At 35.3% G+C, this 11528-nt stretch overlaps 1 long non-coding RNA gene across 1 annotated transcript; it reads right to left on the bottom strand.

Annotated features, from left to right (window-relative positions):
• Positions 1–522: 522 nt before the first annotated feature.
• LOC117620313 lies at positions 523–1980 on the bottom strand. The gene is made up of 2 exons (XR_004584717.1): positions 1753–1980; positions 523–1080 (listed from the first exon to the last, which is right to left on the bottom strand). It is a non-coding gene; the product is annotated as an uncharacterized LOC117620313 (long non-coding RNA).
• Between the last annotated feature and the right edge of the window lie 9548 nt (positions 1981–11528).

Raw genomic sequence — 11528 nt, 5'->3', positions numbered from 1 at the left:
AAAATGGATCAGTAAAATATTTACAATGATAACATGGATAAACATTAAATATACAAAATGTTAACATATGCCCCATGGGCATTAAAGATGGCATATTTGCTAACATGAGAATGTAAAATACAGCAAAGCCAGGGAACAATCACTTGACATTTCCATAAATATTTGTGATCAGGTACAATCAAACAAAATCAAGTTCAAGCGGCAACAGCACTCTGTCTGTTAGTGCGAAAACTAATTCACTAAATCACATAGTAAATGTTGTTACTTTTTTCTTTAAACTTAATCCAGCTACAAAAGGAACATGAAATTTCACTACACTGCCAAAATATGAACCCTAACGCATAACATTGTGTAAAAGCTTTTGGGATCTGAAGACTTAAATTTGAACATGTATACAGATGGAGCAAAAAAAAAAAAAAAAAAGCCAAAAAAATAATATGCTTTTTGTCTATGCATGTATAAAGAATGGTTCAAAAGCATTAAAAATATGAGTCCACAGAAACCAAGAAGAAAAACGAAAACTTTAAGGAGAAGATAGCACTCAAATTACAGTTTTATAAAACTCACATTTCATGAATTAAATAAATACACCTACAACAATTCAACTCTCAGGCACCAGGACAAACCACCTGGGTTGGCGGTTCATAAGCAGAATGGAACAGTGCTTCATTCTCTTAATATCCAAATATAAAAGTTGCTCCCAGAAAAGTCCTAACTACCAATTCCAATAGAAGACACTTCATTCACCAGTGAACTTCAGAAAATACCACTGGATTTTATTCTTTGTTTGGTGCATATGAATAGTAAGATGCAGCTAGAATAATGGCGAAATACAATGTATTCAACAGAAAGTAGCCTTCTGCAGACACCACAGAACAAATAGCACACCTCTGAATTCAAGAAAAAAGAGCATGTTCGCATGTATGAGTTTCGTCACAAAGAGACACAACCCAATAATCAAACCATATTTGAGCTTCCAACGTCCTTTTTCTTGTAAAAACTATGGACTGAAAACCAGCCAACACACCAAGATGTTCTCACGTCCTTGATTCCATGGAACAGCAATTCCCTTGTTGTATACTGTAGAATACACCAAGAACCATCACCTTGGGGACAAAGAAAAAACCAATCAATTTGGACAGATTTTATCCACCCAGACAATAAATGCTAGTGGGGATAGTGATATTGCTCCGAACATCTATTGTAGCACCAGACGTAACAACCAACCAACCATCCCTTTCAAAACGGATTTTAGCACCAGACGTGTCAAAAAAGTCCATGTAAACATTGTCAACACAAAAGGCATATGGAAGAAATACCATCAACCCATTTTAATTCAAAGGAAGACATAGCCAAGAGATCAGGAGCAAGGCCCTACTATGCCCCTATCCTGCATGACAACGCACATAATCTGCTGCAAGAAGGTGAATATTCTTTGAAAAGATTTATATAAATCTTTTTTTTTCCTTTTTTTTTCTCCACTGTCTTCCTCAATATCAAATTTTCAATTTCATTCTTTGGCCTATGAATTTCACATTGTTCAATATGGAATTTGCCCAAATATCAGAAAGCACACAATTTATCCATAACCCATTAAAATCAAGTATCAGAGAGTAAAGAAATTGGCAAAGCATTTATATGCTCTAGCAAGTGTCTTGCAACGAACACAAAAAGCCTCTACAACAATGCAAATGTATACATTATTGCCACATTTTAGAGCTAAAGACGGAGACAGAGCAAAAGCAACTGTACCCGGAAAATAACTGCGATCGCTGACCCTTCACCACTTTCACTTGCACCGCCCATCGTTCAAGACCTTCATCAATTGTTGGGCCTTTTTCTTTGGGGTGGAGGGCGGAATACGATCGGCGCGCCTTTTCTGACCAAAAATTACAAATTGGCGCAGCCACATGGGGTCAATGGGGGTCGGTCAGCCCTGAGCTGGAAATGGCTTGGAGGTACCTGGTTTGACCCGGAGAAAAGAAAAGCTGTGAGTTTAAGTGCACTTTTGGCATTGTTTATTTGGAATAGTAAGTGATTTTTAAAAAAAATTTGAGAAGTCCAGCCCATAATAAATTATGAAAAAAATTACTTATTATTAAAAATTATTGCAGAGAAAGTTATAAGAAAAATTAGCTAATAATGTGTTTTTATTTTTTTAATTATGCAGAAATTAGTTTTGAAGAGGCGCTGGGTTTAATGATTATGTGAGAATCGTTTTCTGATTATACGGAAATCAATACCAATAACACTTTTAACAAAAAGTTTACCAAACGCCAAACTGATTTCTCACACAGCAAATCTGACAGCGATTATTTTCACAGTACAGCAATGCCAAACTGGAAGTTGCCTCCTACCATTAACTCCATTCAAAAGGTTGTCAAATTTGATGATAGGGGCTTTTTGCTAATTTTACTATACATGTGTTATTTACTCACAATCCAAGTGGGTAGTATAACAAAGTAGAGCCTACCTTTGGAAAAATTAAATAAAATATTATTTACATTTCAATAAGGCAAAAAGTCGTTTTTGGTCCCTGTGATTTGTCATTTTTATCATTTTTTTTCTCTGTTGTTTCAATTTAATCAATTTTGTCCATGTAGTTTTCAATTTAAGCAATTCAATGACAAATTATAATTTTTGTTAAAATAGAGAAACTTATGTTAGTTGTTGAGGGGCATTTTGGTCCAAAATTACAATTTCCCTACTATTTAAATTAATTTAAAAAATTAAAATCAAATAAACACAAGAATTAAATAACAAAAATTAAAAAAAGAATAACAAAAAAAAAACAAACCCATATCACCCAAACCCCGCCTGCAACACCCACCAACAACACAACCCATCTCTAACCCAACGTCCTTTCCAGCCACCCTCTTTTACCCAACCTTCTCATACCACGCTCGCAATAGCAGCGATTGCTTCCATCGCACCCCAAATTTGAAACCCATTACCCTTTGTGTGTGTGTGTGTATGTGTGTGTGTGTGTGTGTGTGTGTGTGTGTGTGTGTGTGTGTGTGTGTGTGTGACTACGAGAAACCTTAATAGCTAGTTCAGAGAATTCCTCATTAGCAGCTTCATGCCAATGTTTTGAGATCCTGTATCTCTGAAAAAGGCATGCCAAATCCAAGTATTGAATGATGCAACGGCTTCCAAAATGATACTTTTTTTGCCCTTCCTATTTCCATAATCTCGTTGCCAAGTAGTTGGGCAGTTGGGCAATTCTTCCATTGCCAGGTATTGAATGATGCAGTTGATGCTTCCAATCATGCTTGGGAAACCTCAAGCCTCAACTTTTTGTATAAGCCTTTGGAGGTTCCCAGGCATAGGTTTGCGGAGGTAATGCCTCGTGTAAAGAGTTTCGATTCCATCACAAAATCTGACCAAGCTCTCTAGGATAGTGGATTTCCTCATTCTAGCAATCCCATCCACCTAGTCTGCAGATGTGCCAAATTCTAGAATCCGTAAAGAAGATGTAAGTTTTTGCTTTTGAAGAAGACCCAAAACCCCAACAGCATCATACTTATGAACGAAGATGCGTCGTAATTGCGAACATCATGCATAATTTTATTGAACAAATGGGAATGCATTCTATATCATCCCTTGAAAATCAAAACTAGAGTACACGAATTTTGGATAAAGTAATCTTCCAAGAGACCCCGAGAGTGCCTAAGTTTGTCCACGTTTGGGCCAAGGCCGACTTGTGAAACACGGTGAACTTGGCCTGATTGATAGAGCATACCCACTGCCATGACAACTTTATCATCATCTTCTTCCTCCTCCTTTTCTTCTTCAGCTCATTTGTGCCTTATTTCTTCATTTTCTCGCTCTTGCTTCTCCAACAACTTCCTCGTGTAAGACATTGAAAGTAGAATGTGTTTTCTTAAATCTGAGAAATGAAAGAATAGAGAAGATATGGTGTGAGAGGACTAAGTTGAGGCTATGGTTTTATAGAGGGATTTAGAAAATAGAGATGACACGTGGCATAATTTTATAGGTTTGAAAATCTAATTTGAAATATGGGATTTGTATTTTATGATAAATATTGACACGTGGAAACCAAGAATCTTATTTGAAATTTGAGATGCCAATTTTATAATAAATATAGACATGTGGCAATCAAAAATCTTATCCAAAAATTTTATCCGAAATATGAGATGTGAATTTTATAATAAATATTGATACATGGCAACCGAAAATATTATCCAAATTAATTGTTTAAGTATATATATATATATATATATATTTAAATAAAGGGAATAGTAATGGCCCTTTACCATGGCAATGGATGGAAACACAACTTTCCTTTTATAAGGGCTAATACTATTCATGTGAATAGTAACAGCCCTTGCCCTTTGCCATGGCAAATAGTTGGAAATGATCCCATCATCCATCTCTCCTCATCGATTCTACATCTAAGCCACTATCACCTCCCACTTTCCCTCAACCACACCAAGCCTAACCACTTTCCCCACTCTCCCCCAGTAGCCCTTCTTTGTCTCTATGCCCCTCTCTCTCTCTCTCTCTCTCTCTCTCTCTCTCTCTCTCTCTCTCACAAAAACCCAGTTGCCCGCCTTTCTCTCTCTATCTCGTCCCTAAAGCACAAACCCACCCAGTCAATGAAATTAATCAACACACCTAACAACATAGTCCTCTTAAATGGATTACTCCATAGCTAGCATTCTGGTGTTTCTAATTTTTAGTTGAAATTGAAATTTGAAATTCAAGTGCTCTTAGCCATGTTGCTGTTGGAAATGGAAGATTACAAGGCGTGTCACTCAAGGATTGGAATTTTTTTCAATTTTTATTTTGGTCAAAAAGGGATTCGAATATTTGGGTTGTGGTAGTGGGGCGGGTTAGATCTGGATTAGCTGGTGAAGGGTGGGGACTGTGGAGACAAGGAAGGATGTCGGATTGTAGGGTTGGTAGAGGGAAGATGCTAAGAATATTAGGGTGGGGGAAAGGGTGGTGGTTGGATAGGGTTCATTCGCTATGCGAGCAGAGTGGCATAACGGAAAAAAATAAGTCCTTATTGATGGAAGGAGGAGGCTGGGGAGTAGTTGATTTTTTATGAAACGTTTTTTTCAAGGTTTTTTTTTTTTTTTTTCATGTTATATTATATCATTATTTTTATTTTATGATTTTTTATTATTTTAAATGACTAGGTTTGGATTTTTGACACATGTATGGAATTACCAAAAAGCCTTTGCCACGTCATCAATTTTGACGGTATTTTGGATGGAGTTAAAGGTAGGGGGTAACTTGGAACACCAAACCTTGGTCAAGGAGCAAAGTGGGTTGCTTAGACTTTCAGGGGCAAAGTGAGATTTGACCATAGTTTCAGGGAGCACTACAATAAATAAGCCTTTATTTAAAAATAGCCTAGGCAAAAAGACGTCGTTTGGCCCAAGCAAATTTTTTCAACGACCTGGCCTCAAAACGATGTCGTTTTGAGGCAGACTTTAAAAAAATAATAATAAAAGAACATAACTCACCCCCAAAACTTATTTCCAAATTAGTTTCACACCCTCCCTCAAATCCTAAGCCCCAACCTTTCTCCCTAACATTCTCTTTTGAACCTTTTCCCTTCTCCTCATAACAAGTGTCGTTTTTTTTTATTTTACACTTAAAACAATGTCATTAGGACACCTCCAGCGCAAGCCCAAACCAAGGCAAATGGCAGCCCTAGGCCCCAAACAATCCCATGGGCAAAAATTCATTGGACTGTTGCCTGAAGACTACTGACGTCAGTGTGAAGTCAGCGCTGAACCACAGCTACCATAAATCAACAGCTACAAGCCACATGGCTTCTCCTGGAGCCTTCGATCTAAAAATCTTATCCAATCCAACTACTCTCCAATTTTTGGTTTAAAAAATTGAAAAAAATATCCAAAAATTCTGGAATTTTTTTCTATAAATACCTATTAATCTTATTCACTTTCCACACCAAATCTTTGTACAAATTCATCTCCCTATAATATTTTCCACACTAAATTTTCTACTACAAAATTTCATTTGTTCAAAAATACAAATGGCCTCTTCCATCGAAGCCGGAGGATCATGGACAAACGTTCGAAGAGGTCAAAATCTTGACGACGATGTAAAAAGCCATTAATTACTATTTTATTCAATTTTATGTCAATTATATATATATATATTTCTTGCATTTTCAATTTTATTTTATTTAATAGATTATTCAAGGGAAAAAAAAAAAAAAAAAAAGGGGAAAACCATTACACATGGCTCCTCTAGTGAACAATAGCCGTAGTCAGTTCCAGTGGTGCGTTCCGTGTCCCAAATAATAGCACTATTACATCCTCTAAAGGAAAAATGCTCCCCTACGTCGTGATCCAATGGAACCGCCTTGTACTCGATTATGTCGGACTGTGAGGACCGGGAGTATTTCAATTGTATGATGAGTGAGATGTGAATTTTATAATAAATATGGAGACATGGCAACCAAAAATCTTATCCCAAAATTTTATCTGAAATTTGAGATCAGAATTTTATAATAAATAGTGACACATGCCAACTGAAAATTTTATCCGAAAATCTTATCAAAATTAATGGTTTAAGTATAAAAAATAAATTGAAAATAAATTAAAGTGAATAGTAATGCCCTTTGAGATGGAAACAAAAAAGGCAAGGCTGCCACCATTCACGTGAATAGTGACAAACCTTGCCTTGCATTTGCCTTGCCCTTTGAGATGGAAACAAAAAAGGCAAGGCTGCCACTATTCACGTGAATAGTGACAACCTTGCCTTGCATTTGCCTTGCCCTTGTCCTTTGGGGTTGAGGTGCTCTTAATGCATTAAAAAAACTAACTTTTCTTTTTCAAATTTACCCTTATTAAATGTATACTTTCATGTTTTATTCCATTTATCTAAATTATTTTAAATTTTCTTACCATCTTGTTAAAAAATTAAATAAAAAAAGTTATTTTTAAAGAAAATAAAATATCTACTTTTTTTCTTTAGAAAAACAAAAGTATGTTTTAGAGGAAAAAAAAAAGTTCATGTTTCCTTTTGTTCACTCGTTTAGATTTAGTTCCTATGGTAATAGGGTACAATTCATCATTGGCTTGAAAATCATTTGTGGACAATAAGTCAACTTTCTTTGGTGTGCGAGCGTGTCACTGTTAGCAGTCAAAACCCTAATAGACTTATGAAAAATAGATAATTTGCACCCGAAGTCACTGACTTTAAACAAGTGATTGTGAATTCGGGTGAGGAATATCTCCCAAGTAAGTTCTTTTCTTCCCGCAGACTGGTGAGGACATTACAATTTCCCATAGTAAAAACTAGTTGTTCTAGCCCAAAATAAATGCTACAAGCAAACCAAACTTGATTCAAAGAAAACTATTCATTACACAATTTTAAAACAAAAGAAAGTTAGGGAGAACATCAGAACATTGGACTTCGATTTCAGCTTGGATTGTTACCTACGAATCAAGCTGGACTGGATGGATTTGTGCTGGATTGAGCATCAACACCTTTAACTAATGGGGTTCAACTGGAAATCGATACCAATGTTGAGATTGGTAGAGCTTTAATCAACTTTGGCCATGAAGAGGCGTGTTGGATGGACAGAACTGAAATTATCTAATCTGGATTGGACTGGAAGTGGCTAAATTGACTATTACTGGTCTGGAATTGTACTTCACCACCCACTGGCGACCTAGGAATTTTTGGGCAGAGGTGCAATTTTGAAAGGCTAAAAGCTTTGAAAAAAATTGACAACCGAATAGCCTTATAATTTAAACAATGCTAATTTCATGTATATGCCGAAAATGAAACTGGCATAGTTGATGAAGAAAAAGAAAAAAAAGCCCAGCATGTTTCATATTTTTTTTTCTAGATTAACTATGAATTACATTCGAACACACTTTGGAAGCTTGATCGGTACAATATTTTCTTCCTTAGCACAAGACTTGATCGATGAATTAGTTTTTATAAAAGACTTGGAGTTCTCTACAAAAAGAAAACAACAATAATGGTTTTGATATTGGCCAAGGTGTGAATAAAAGCTTATCATTTAAAAAAGAAAGGAAAGGAACCAGACCTAAAATTGCTGAAATTCAAATTTTAAAGCAAAAGCAAGGACTCCATCTCTGTTGAAATTCATATTAGGATTTGAGATGGGGCATCTTGCATGACTAAAAGCAAATTGAGATTTGCTGCATATTAGTAATATCACCTTGCACGGCTTCTTCAAATTGGATTGGGAGGCTTTCGTTTCGTGTCGGCAGTTTGCAAGTTTTGTTTTTTCTTTCTTGCCTGGACCAAAACGATATCATTTTGGCCAGGACTTTTTAAGCAAAAATAAGGCGATGTGCGCAACCCAGCAGCGCAGCAACACAACCAGTGAAAGAAGAATATTGTTCAAGCATTTGCTCGAGCAATTGGTGGGCAGAATAGCAAAAGGGCAACTCCATCGCCTCCAAAGCTTTTTCCGACGAGGGAAGGTGCAACTGCACCTCCTTGCTCCTCTGTGGGTCCGCCACTATCAGCACTGGTTCTTCTTAATTATGGATCATATGAGAGCTATTCTGGTGATTCTGAGGCACCAAGGCATCTCTGTAAATTTGTTGTGGTTTTCTTAGTATGAAAAACCTGAATTCTGCTTGGTTCAACTATGCTGAACCAAATTTGTAACAAGCAAAAATCTTGTTTCCTTCGAGAATTGCCTTCTTGAGTTGAGCTAGAGTCAAAAGTATAAGTTATGCCTATTTTGTTTAGGAGCTGGGTGGATTTTCAAACTGAATGGATTGGTTACTTCAGAGTCTGAAGGCCCTTTTAGATCATATGATCTTGTTTGAGTTTGTTAGTATAACTGAGAGTTTTTGTTTTGATTGAATTCTTTGTTGTCCTCTTTCCTGTTCACATCCTCCTATATTTATAGGAGCTCTAAATAAGTGATTATTCCTTGATATCTGGAGGATAAAATATTTGAAAGGATTCCTTGTTCCAGCGTAGAAAAAGGGATAGTGGTTTAGTCTGACAAAAGAAAACCTTTATCAAAAGTCAGTTTTCATGATGATCAGTTTTCATCTTCTGACAACCAACTCTCTTATTTCTTTTTTATCTCTTGTAAACCCAACTTGCTCTAATGAAAAAACCCTCACGAGCATAGGAAGGAAACTTGCCCTTTTTTTTTTTTTTTTTTTTTCTGGCATTAAATGGTTATGGGGAGTGGTTTTTCGATTTAACCTTTCTACCAACTCCCCATCATGTCCTCTTCCCTGTTAAAATCTTGACTTTAGAGTCATGTGGGCTTTTGTGGAGAGAAAGATCTTCCCCAATATCTGCTGACCTGATTTCTGAATTTATGATCAACGATGATGATCAAGCAGAGATTATAAGCTGGGTTTAATTTAAAACCAATTAAATTTGATTTTTGCAGATTAAATCACCACTTAATGGCAATTAATTTTAAACCTGTAAAAATGTTTATTGCAATTGGTTCGCAATGGTCTGGGCTTCTAAACCAATCTAGGCTGACTTCTTATTTTGGCAAAACAAGCCCAAGCCATTGTTTTTTTGACATAGGCCAATAGTCAGTTGGGCTAGTGCGTGGAATTTAGGCTCAAACACCTTTATATGGAATATAATAGGTAAAATATGATAGAAATTTAAAAGTAAATAGTCATGTCGAATTGCTAAGTAAAGGTGAGCCTTTTTTTCTTTCTTTTTTCGGTCGAAAGAGCAAAGGTGAGCTTGCCACAGTTGTTTGGTTATTGATGGCTCATTTTGGAAACACGGAGCAATCCCAAGTAAATGAGGACAAATAAAAAATAAAATTGATTGTTGGAAAATGAATTGATGTATTGAATAGATGTGTAGATTCCATATGAATCTTTTATTGTCATGACCTGCTTGAACAATTATATTCCATATAAAGGAAATATTTAAGTTTTTTTTTTCTTTCAAATTAACCCTTTTTTTTTCCGAAACCTAGACATTTTATTTCCTTAAAAAAAAAATTGAAGTTTTTTCCTATTTAATTTTTAACAAGATAGTAAAAAGTTTTAAAAAATTTAGATAAATGAAAGGAACATGAAATTCAATACATTTAATAAGGGTAAAATTGGAAAAGAAAATTTAGCTTGTTTGATGCATTAATCACATTGTTTTATGTGTAAGGAAAGTGACACATATCATAAGGAGAAGGGAGAAGGTTGCTAACATTCCCGTACAAAAAATAGAGTCCATTTCACAACCTTTTGATCAGTTCAACTGTTGAAGAGATTTACTATTTTCTTTATTTACTATATAATAACTTTGATCAGTTCTATTAATGCCTAATGCCAAACAACCATTCTAATTAATTTCTAGGAGTTAATGAAACATGTATGTCACTCAACCATATCTTTCTATTTTTCAATGTTATGTTCTTCTTAAATAAAATAAAAAAATAAAACTCAGAATTTTTACACCATCATCCCAAGAGGTAACAATACTGGATCTACCAGAAAGCAAAACTCTTAGTTACAATTTTTATTGCATTTGGATTCATAAACAGCTTTAGTCAAATTTACCTGATAATATGGTTTACAAACAAAAATTATCTCAAGAATTTTTATTTAAGAGGGAATACGATTGTGATTTTCCTTATTTACAAAGGGAAAAAAAATTTTAAAAATGGCCAAGTATAGCTGTGCGGCGCCGCATGGCTGTACTATTTAATTAAAAAATTTTAAAAATTCACGAATATAGCCACTCGGCTATACTATTTATATAACAAAATGTATATATAAAAAATCTCGAGTACAACCACTCAGCTACACTATATATTAAAAAAAAATTCTGAGTATATCTGTGCGGCTATACTATTTAAATATATTTTATTTCAAAAGTATAGTCGTGCGGCTATATTATTTTTTAATTTATTTTTTAAATCCCAAGTATGACCGTGCGGCTAGACTCTTTAAATATATTATATTTAAAAAATGTATCTGGTTTACAAATTGTCTCAGATTGCCCCCTGACTTTTATAATGGCGCTCAAATTACTCCCCGAACTTCCATTCTGTTACTAAGGTTGCTCCATGCCGTGAATTTTCAACGAATAATCATTAACTCAGCTTATGTGGCATGGGTAGTAGAGTAATTTCATACAAGTGACAAAAATTGATGAGAAAGTGGCATCCAACGTGGCTATTGGTGATACCCATGAGAGATTATGTAATACTAGGCTAGGGGTCTAAAACTTTCATTCCATTCGTGTAACGACCCGGTCCTAAATAAATTAGTGAATATTAAATTATTGAGAGAAAATACCATTTTGCCCATAAAATATTTTATTATGATTAAAGTTGACTTTTTGACAGGGAAGAAATTTGGAAATTTCGACGGTACCGTTGCGTAAAGCACGGCGAGATGAGTTCATAGACACGTGGTGGGCTCGAATCGGAGTTGTAACGAGAGAGATAGATCGAAATACCCTTAGTGGCATAATCATATTTTTGGCGAAAAGGGTTGATAAAAATATGATATCTCTCTCTCTCTCTCTCTCTCTCTCTCTCTCTC

Source organism: Prunus dulcis, chromosome 2, assembly GCF_902201215.1.
Source record: "Prunus dulcis chromosome 2, ALMONDv2, whole genome shotgun sequence".
NCBI lineage: Eukaryota > Viridiplantae > Streptophyta > Magnoliopsida > Rosales > Rosaceae > Prunus > Prunus dulcis.
The sequence above is the reverse complement of the archived record's forward strand: the minus strand, read 5'-3'. Positions and strand labels throughout refer to the sequence as shown.